The 10,434-nt window shown below is 38.2% G+C and overlaps 1 pseudogene; it reads left to right on the top strand.

Annotated features, from left to right (window-relative positions):
- Positions 1-1,173: 1,173 nt before the first annotated feature.
- Positions 1,174-10,434, top strand: part of LOC145119762 (cytochrome P450 76C1-like) — a 74,215-nt pseudogene continuing 64,954 nt past the window's right edge.

The raw sequence follows: 10,434 nt of genomic DNA, 5'->3' as shown, positions 1-10,434 counted from the left end.
CGACACCAACTCCATGGGAATTTGCAAATCTAGAGATCGTACGAACTTACGCATATTACTCAGTCCCAAATAACAAAAACCCCATATCAATTCCTGAATTTCATGCTAAAAAAACACATATAATATCAATAGAAACCACATGCATAGAGCTAGAAACCAAATTTACAAATGAGAGTGAATGTAGAGCTGTTTAGTGTACGAAGATGATATACGGAAATACAAGATACCTGACCAAATCTTTAATGTGGGATTTAGCTTGGGAAGGGTATTTTGGGAAATTCAATAAAATTTTAAATTTTAAATAAGTTTTTTATTATTGAATTGATATAATTCAACTTAAAATTTATGTTTTGATATAAATATAAATTTTATAATCTGGTAAGGATATAGAATTAATTTTGATTTTTACAAATATAAATATCAGGATATAGAAGTAATGTTGATAAGGATAAATATAAGTTTTATAATTTTGTAAGGATATAGAAGTAATTTTGATACAGAGTAATTTTGGATATAAGTAATTTTGATTTTTACATGGATATAGAATTAATATCTAAAGGTTAAAAGGATATGAAATGAAAATTTTCTTATTATAAATTATTATAAATAACTAAAAAGAAGTAAGAAAGATATAAAAGTATTTTTCATATGCACGAGGGACCAACACTGCAGGTTCTTCATAACACAAATACACGATCTATCAACATTGCAAATGTTTGACCAAGTATGAGAATCTGAGTATCTGAACTAACCACATGGACCAAAACTTTAATTCTCAAATATAAAACATCACCTACAGGAAGGCTTTTAATAATGGAATTGACATTTTCAATTTCCTAGTAATAATTTAAGCAATTATTAATCTTGAACCAAAAAAATTATTATATCATAATTGGTCGCTAACAGGATGATGAACGTGTAATTCAAAATAGAAACAGAAAATGAATGGTACCTAACCGTTTCCGAAATAATAGATAAATAGAATAGAAGGTTTCACACGGTTTTGACTTTCGGATAATAAGTAATAAAATATGGGTCACGCATATACATTCTTAAATGTATTTTCTTTTCAATTAAAATTTTAACATTTTTGGTTTGTATAATTAAAGCTGTCGCTTGGGGTTTAAATTCGGCAGACGATATTGTTTTATGGTATTCATATTCATCATATTCTCAAAAAATAAATGGAAGAACTCAGCAACCAGGGTTCATCATGGTGGTGGGAACTGTCGGGCAGCAACAAAGACCACCTTACTCTTTCACTTGCCACCATTTTTGTAATGATCTTCGCTATTTTATGGCGGAGATGGAACTCTTCGAGCTCTTCAGGTGCACCATCATTGCCACCAGGTCCTCGTTCCTTGCCAATTGTAGGCTACCTTCCATTTCTTGGTCGTGACTTACACAACAAGAAAAGGCACCTTTAGGAACGACATAAAGCGTCGCAAATAGTCAAGAAAGTCGCCCACTAAAGGTATTAGGGACGACATGTCGTTTCAATTGTGTCTCCGCTAATACCTCGTAGCTAATACTCAAAAGTCGTCCCTAAAGGTGGCGTCCCTAATACATATCGTCGCTAATACCAGGCAGGGCCGACCCCGAGAATTTAGAGGCCCTATGCAATTTAGTTAAAAGGGCCTTAAATCTTGAAAATTCTAAAAAAATAAACAATAAAAGTTCTAATCATTTAAACTCGTATGATATATAAAAAAAAATTCATTCCAGAAGGTACATTGGTACAAAAAAAAAAAAAAAAAAAAAAAAAAAATACTCCTTTCTGCTTATAAATTGTTATTATTCAAACCCAACTTTTCTATAATAGATGTATTAGCAAAACACCTTATTTGCAGTTCTCTCTTTTCCTGTTCTTAGAAAAATCAAATCAAATTCACAAAAAGTGAAATGTGAATATTTGAATAAGAAAGATAGAAAAATAAAATTTGGGATGACTGGAATTTAAAATTCAAAAGTGATGATCTGATATAATCGTAATTGTTAATTACCCTTTCAAAATCTGTATAATCTAGAACTGGTAACCTTATTTGTAGTTTACGTATTAAAAAACATATAAAACTAGATTCTCGATGACTGTCCTACTAAAGCTAAAATTCTGTAAAAATCAAAATTAGAAGAGATGTTAAAATCATAATTAAATACAATATTTATCTCTTAAAAATGAATATCAGAAATGATGAATGATAAAAAAAAGTATAATACATCATATTATTTAGAAATAAAGGAATCAAAAACTTTTAGACTCTTGATAAACCAAATGCATTACTCTAAAAACCTATTAAATCTAAATCGAAAACATACTCTAAAATGTAAAAAATAAAAATAAAAGATATAAAGATATACTCAGTTACTTACAACTTATAAGATGTCAAGAAAGAAGAGAATAAGTACATATCGATGTTGTTGTCTTGTGGTTTGAAAAGAAGAAGAAGTGCTGAACACAATGATTTTTTAACATAAGGTTGGGTCATGGTTAAAGGCTGCTATTCAAGAACAGGAAGAGTGTTGAAGACTACGATTTTTTAAGAACAGGGGATCCAAGATGCAGAAATTGTTGTTGTATTGCTGAAGCCTTGAAGGATGCGATATTTTGAATCTGGAGATATCCTAGGATTATGAGATCGTTACCAAAAATTGAATCGTTCCCCACCATCATGTAACACCTGGTTTGAATTGGAAAGGATTTGAGCATGGACTCGGCGAGTTGGGAGCTCAACTCGTCGAGTAGGGTCGTATTTCAGGGGCACGAATCGGAAGCGACTCGGCGAGTCAGAAGGCTGACTCGACGAGTCAGGGCTGTTTAATGAAAAACCCTAATTTTGGGGGTTGCCCCTATATAAGCCTCATTAAACGCTCTTGTAGCCTCCCTTAACATCATAAGAGACTGTGTACGGCCGCAAACTCCCTGGTGTGTGAAGTGTGTGCATTTGAGAGCTTGACTTTGGGAATTTGGGAAGGAATCCAAGTTTCCAGAAGAAGAATCAAGGGGAAAACACTAGATCTAGCATCTAGTTCGTCTTGGGCATCAAATTGAGGTATGAATCTGTTACCTTAAGCCTATATTCTAATTGGGAGTTCATGACCCAACTTTGAGGAAATGGAAGCAAGCCTAGATCTGGACCTATCACAAGGGTATGGTTCCAGATCTGAACCTCACTAGGTCCCAAATATCATAAAGTTGCATGCTTTATAAGCTTATTCCCTCCCCATGAATGAAAACCTTGTTGGAGGATTAGTTTTGGTGTTTACGGTTATGAAAGGCCTTGCATGCACGTAAAGTTTGTAACTTTACGTGAAATCTACAATAGGAGATGATCGATCTAAAGTTTGGGACCTTAAGTCCCACTGGAAAGGACCGTAATCATTATGAACTTTGGGGGACTCGACGAGTCGTGCAAGTGACTCGGCGAGTCGAGAGGATTTTCTCGTTTACGGCCAAGGGTGTTCGGCCAAGGGTGTTCGGCCAAGGGTTTACGGTCAAAGGTGTATGGTTGGTGGTTTACGGCTGTAAACACCAAGGAAATCGACGAGTCCCTCAGGTGACTCGGCGAGTCGATGAGTTAAGCAGGGAACCCGACGAGTGAATGATTGTACTCGGCGAGTCAAGGTTAATATGGACTGTTGACCTTGACATTGAACAAGGTTGACCCTGGGGGTATTTATGGGACTATGCTGAGATATTTACTCATTGATTATAAAAGTTTGGGAAGAGCAGCACAGGTATACCTGAATCGAGTTTGACAGTTCAGCCTTTGAGAGGTGAGTCTTCTCACCATACCAATGGGTCTAAGGCACCAAGGCCAGCCCATTTTGCGATAGTTGGTTTACTTGTTATGTAGAGGTGTGATATGTATTTGTGCATGATATGTGGTAGAGATAGCCTTTGTGGCTAACGGTAGAGATAGCCGTATGGCTAATGGTAGAGACGGCCTTATGGCCAATGGTAGAGACAGCCTTTATGGTTGATGGTAGAGATAGCCTTTGTGGCTAATGGTAGAGATAGCTTCATGGGTAATTGACATGTGATATGTGGTAGAGGTAGCTTTTTAGCTAATATGATATGTGGTTTGTGTGGGGTATGCTCTAGGGGACTCACTAAGCTTTCAGCTTACCGTTTGTGGATTTGTTTCAGGTACTTCGGAGCCCAAGGGTAAAGGCAAGGCGTGATGATGCGGCGTGCACTCTATCTCTCTTTTTCGATCTGGTTTGGGGGACACTCTGATGTTTTGAAAATAATAATGTTGTAATGTTGATGGTTTTGAAAACGATTATTGGAATCTTTATGTTTTATGAAAATGGTTGACTAATTAAAAATGAAAAATTTCTTTGTAAAATTTGGGTCGTTACAAGTTGGTATCAGAGCCTTGGTTTGAGGGATTCGGGCATACTCTCGGGTGTGTCAGGACTCAAACTAAGGAAAGGGTAAAATTGTTTTCAAAAATAACATAAAAAGCTTTTGAAAGAAGGAAAAGATGAGAGTGCAACGCGCGTGATCAGCCGAGCCAAGTAGGTATATCCCTAATATGCTAGTCATGCTATTTTGATATTTGAACTTGGATGATCGTATGGAATTTGCTATGTGTATGCTTTTAAAATTATATATGGTTAGGAGCTTATAGCCTTAGAATGATCGATTTGGCCTTACTTCCTGTTCCTTGTTTGGTTGTGGTCCTAGGGTAGAATCTTTTATTCGAAAGTCTATTTGATCCTCTTATATGTATAATTTGCATGCATAAAGGCAACCTGTGATGATTGGTCTGTTTGATGTGGGTAGAGGAAATCCTAGAACAATCTAGGATGTGGGTTACGCGGTAGTTGGTAGTATATGGTTTATTTGGGACGAATTGGAATTACCAGGTCGAGCCTTGGGGAAAGGTACAAGTAGGTGTGGAAGGTAGTATTGGGCCCGTACTACTGGAAGCACATGACCTGTACCCAAGCCAATGTTAGATTTGACAACTTCAAGGAGGGCCGGTGTGGAGATATCCGTTTTATGAAAATCCTGATCGTTATGATTTATGATATTCCACTTCAGCATGGTAGTGACACGTTTCGGGGCGGGAGGACCAAGATCGGGATCTGGATCCGGGAATTGATCGGGTGACACCACAGACGGCATAGATGAGAGGCTGCACGAGTTTATTGCAGCCGAGGTTACCAGGGGCATCCTTGACGCTACCCCAGTCATTTTTGGGACGGTCAAGGAGGGCATAATGGATATCATGGAGGAGAGACTCAGATCATTCAGGACTGAGATTGCTGCGGGCCAGTTGGGGGCCCGAACTCCCTCGTTTCGGGAGTTCAAGGCGTGTGGGGCACCAAAGCTTTTCGGGGTCAAGGACCCCATTGTCAGTCGACGTTGGGTGGCGGATATCGAAAACGCCCAGCGCACGAGTTCTTGCCCGGATGTGGCAAAGTGTAGTGACTTAAGAACATGGTTTGGCATGCGGAATTAAAGATTACACAATGAACATGGTGATTTGGGTGTTCAAGAGATGTATTGAATATGTATGGTGTTACAAAAAGGGACATAGATCTACATCTACATAAATAACACACACTTACACACTCAACTTTTACACCTCTCAAGCACACCTCTACAAGTGGACTAAACCCACCTTATATAGAGGGTTTACATGTCTCTCTCTCACTCTCTATCTCATGAGTCAAAAGGCTAATGCACCACATGCAAGTGGGTTTTACAAAAGTCAACACATTACAAAGTCATACATGGAAAACTTTGCACCCCAACATTCTCCCCCTCAAAGTTAGAAATAGATGACCCACTTCAAATCTTCCAAAATCGAGCAACTACGCGATCCGAGCCTCAAGGGTGACACATGTCGAAATGAACTTCAAATCTTCAATTCTTCCATGATTCTTCAATTTGGGCTCTAGGATGTGAGACCATACAAACCGAGCATCAACGAATGATCACGAGCTTCTCAAACTCCAAATTTATCACCCAAAAGTTGAGCATAAAAACACACCCCGAAAATCTTCAATAAATCCAAACCCATTTCGAAACGAAATCACTTCCAAACTTCCAATTGCATCATTTCGTGTACTTCAAAAATTCAAGGTCACTTCGGTCTTCAAATCCGCGTAATATGAAAAATTCAAGTTCGAATTTCCAAATAAATTTCTCCCCCTTTTAATAATCGAAATTTGATTATAAAACCTTCAAGGAAAGAGAACATGCTCTATTCGGAATTTTTCGTGTCAAAAATCCCCCTTAACATGTGGCATAAATTTTGTGCTTCAATCCGGAAAATCCAAAAAATCTTCAATTTTTAACTTCATTCACGGACCGCCTTTGACAAAATTTCTCAAAAATGGGTAGAAATTGTCAATTTCAAAATTCTGCAGTGACCCAGTGCGCCCAAAACAGCCAAAAATGCGAAACTCTCCCCCTTTTCGAAACTGGGTAGAAAACGTCAATTCGCATAAACTGCAGGGGCTTGAAATGCATTTTCTTCAAATTCTCAACAAAAACAGTCCTTTTTCGAAATTGGGCAAAAATAGCCAAATTTTCGAAACCTCAGGGACTAATTTCGACAATTCTGCCCTTTGTGCAAAAACATACGAAATTTTTTATCCAACTGTCGAAAATTTGTAAAAGGTGTTAAACTAACGAAACTTTAAGGGTCATTTACGTAACATTTGCCTTTTTCTTCAATTCGTACGAAACTTCATCTACCCCAATCAAACGAAAAAATTCACAGCAACGTAAAAAACTTCATGCAAACGTACGAAATTTCATCCTTTCGTACGAAATCATCTGCTCATATGAACGAAACTTTTGAGCACGATTTTAACGAAAGTTTTTCTCTCTCCCCTTCGTTAGATTCAATCATAGCACCAAATCAACGAAAATTTTTCACAGCTATTTTAACGAAAACGAAGGCATTCAAAGCCTCTGAATTAAGTCTGAACCATTTGTATTTACCCACTGAATCGACATTTCGTTGCCTTCCCAAAATCATTGACATCAACAGGTTAGCTTTCGTTCATAACATCAATTTTGCGTTAGTTTTGGAACAGCAAAACCTTCGTTTCGTTATTTCCTCAATATCAAATACTTCAAACCAAACCCAACCAATGAATCCAAGTTCCATCTTCGAAGATTGACTCTAAATCTTCGTTAATACGTCTCAGTTCCAAACTTCATTCTTACGGTTCTTCCAAAATCATCTATGTCAACATTTCGTTCAATTGTTAACTTCCCAAATACAAACAACTCAGTCACCAAAAACTTCAAGGCTTCGTCTGTTTGATTGAAACCAAAATCGTCGTCGATTTAACGAAGCATCAAAATCTTCGTTTTTGATTCAAGCCTGGATATCATAATCCAAAATTTTCGAAATCATCATAACTCCAAAATCCACATCACTTTTCGATTTCAGTTCTTCATTATCAAGCCCTTAACCTTCGTTTTTCATGAAATTGAACACGACATCAAACCTCCTTCGCTTTTCACAGTTCAACCCAAAACGAAATAAAATCATCAAAGTTTCGCCTTTTAATTCAAGAACCCAACTTCACGAAATCGTTACCTCCTTCATTAACTGATTCTTTCATTCACGAATCGTCAACCATCCCAAAAACACATCCACCGACTCCAATAGAGTTCGTCATCAAGAATATCGACACCTCCAAATTCGAAATTAAACTGAAATCAGAATAGATTTCGACTCTTTCAACCTCAAAATATCTTGTAACTATCGATCTCATCATACGATTCACCGATTCATCTCTTGAATTCCAACTTTTTCACAGTTTGACTTTTCGAAGTCAAAGAACCATAAACACGAAATTGACGATTTTAATGGCCACTTTTAGATAAAAAAAAGTGTTCCATAATCAGTTCTTCACATGTTCTTCACAAGAATCTGAAATTTCTTGATCAATTTCATCAAAATCAAACATACACAACCGATTCACTTGATCCTCATCGGCTTGTAATAGAAGAAGCCTTAAACAACCGATTCACAAGTCTAACTCAATAATCCAAACTGATTGAATGTTAAAGATGACGAAACGAAATCAAATCTATGAGAAAAAGTTGAACAAAACGTGAATCAATAACAAGATGTACAACCGATAAAGCGTATTTTAGAATGAAGAATGATGAACTGTGAATTAGAGTCAAACATATTTGTTTGGATTTTGGGCTTAAACAACATTATCGGGTCATAAAAGAAAATCGACTGGGCTTTAAACTCAAATATGACGAATGAATTTGAACATTTATTTTGGGCTCATAGTTGGAGATGAACAGTATCGAATAACAAAATTTGGGCTCTTAAAACAGATTTTGATTAAATTTTGGGATTACGATCAAACAGAATTGAGTCTCAACGAATTTTGGCTTGATCAAAAAAAAATTTAATTGGATCAAACAAAAGGAATTGAAACAAATTAGATCCAATGAATCAAAACGATCAAAAATCAAGAACGCAACGCACGAATCAATGAAATTAAGAGAGATCATAGAGAGAGGCTCACAAAAAATGTTCCAATTGTGACAAATTTTGCTAAACCGAGAATCGTTCTTCAAAAAATCACGTTGATCTTTGAAGACCCGCTCTGATACCAATTGTAGTGACTTGAGAACATGGTTTGGCATGCGGAATTAAAGATTACACAATGAACATGGTGATTTGGGTGTTCAAGCGATGTATTGAATATGTATGGTGTTACAAAAAGGGACATAGATCTACATCTACATAAATAACACACACTTACACACTCAACTTTTACACCTCTCAAGCACACCTCTACAAGTGGACTAAACCCACCTTATATAGAGGTGTTTACATGTCTCTCTCTCACTCTCTATCTCATGAGTCAAAAGGCTAATGCACCACATGCAAGTGGGTTTTACAAAAGTCAACACATTACAAAGTCATACATGGAAAACTTTGCACCCCAACACAAAGGTTGGGTTTGCTTCTTGCATGCTGAGAGACAGAGCCCGGGATTGGTGGGGCCAGGTTACCAGACAGGTGGGACCAGCCGTGTAACATCCGGATTCCCAGGTATCTTATTTTAAGTATTTATCTTGAGTTTTAGGGAGGGACTCGGCGAGTAGGCGCTCAGACTCGCCGAGTAGGATTGCGAATTCTTGACTAGGATTAATGATCGGACTCGACGAGTCGATGCGTGGACTCGGCGAGTCCGCGCTGTAAAGTAAAACCCTAAATCTCAGGGCCTAAGCCCTATTTAAAGGCCCTTATGGCCGTCATTTGCGGCAACTACTCCCCTGTGAAAACCCTAGAGAGAAAAGAGAGCTTAGAGGGCATTTGGAGGCTAATTCTTCATCCTTTGGTGTGATCTTGCAAGGAGTGGGAAAATCCAAGCTAGATCGATTGTGGAGCTTGGATCTGTGTTGTTCACACCAAGATTCATGTTTTGAGGTACAAGTTCCTTCCCATTTCGTGTATTTGAGAGATTCCTTGAATCTAGGGTTTCCTTTGCACAATTTTGAGTTAGATTGTGAAGCATATGAGGTCCCTTTGGGTAGAGATGATAGATCTGGACCTTGAGAGGTCCAAAAGGTCCCAAGCTTCCAGCTTTATGAGGTTTCATGTGAGCCTTGAGAGTAAAACCCCATTTTAAAGGTTATTTCTCCATTTTTGGTCTTATAAGCATTGCATGAACGTAAAGTTTGAACCTTTACGTGACTTTTGAGTGTTAGAAGGTTGGATCTACTGGTTGGTGAAGCAGATGTGACCTCAAATGATCATTTGAGTGTTTTCATGGAAGAAACTCACCGAGCCCAAAAGGGACTCGACCAGTCGAGTCGGGTTGCCCCGCGATTCGTGACCTGTGATGACCCATTGAGTGTAGGGTTGACTCAGCGAGTTGAGTGGGGACCAGGGGCTAAGAGGACATGCATGTACTCGCCGAGTCACACGAGTGCACTCGGCGAGTCTGGTCAAAGTTTGACCATTGACTTTTGTTGACTTTTAGGGTTTGGCCAATGTTAGGGTCTTTGAGCCATGAGAGGGGTAAAATGGCCTTTTACCCTTCTGAGAGTACTAAGAGAGGGATTAGTCTAGCGTTGAGGGTTGTATTGATTAGAGTGCTTATTCCATGTGATTAGGCGGGGGCTAGACCAGATTTTACCGAGCTCGAGATTTACCGAGTTACCCGAGGTGAGTCTTCTCACTATACTTTACCTAGAGTGGTAATTAGAGTTATGTGACAAAGTATCTTGTATGATATTTATGTGATTGTGATACACTGCATTATTTCTATGTGATTCATGCCGTGTATGTTCCAGAGTTTACAGAGTTAGAACCGGAAGGTTCACAGAGTTAGGACCAGAGGGTCCACAGAGTTAGGACCGGAGGGTCCACAGAGTTACAGCCTCGAGTGGCTAATATGTGTTATATGTGGTATTTTGGGGAACTC

This window comes from Lactuca virosa, chromosome 6, assembly GCF_052849685.1.
Source record: "Lactuca virosa cultivar CGN04683 chromosome 6, Lactuca_virosa_CGN04683_v6, whole genome shotgun sequence".
Lineage (NCBI taxonomy): Eukaryota > Viridiplantae > Streptophyta > Magnoliopsida > Asterales > Asteraceae > Lactuca > Lactuca virosa.
The sequence above is the reverse complement of the archived record's forward strand: the minus strand, read 5'-3'. Positions and strand labels throughout refer to the sequence as shown.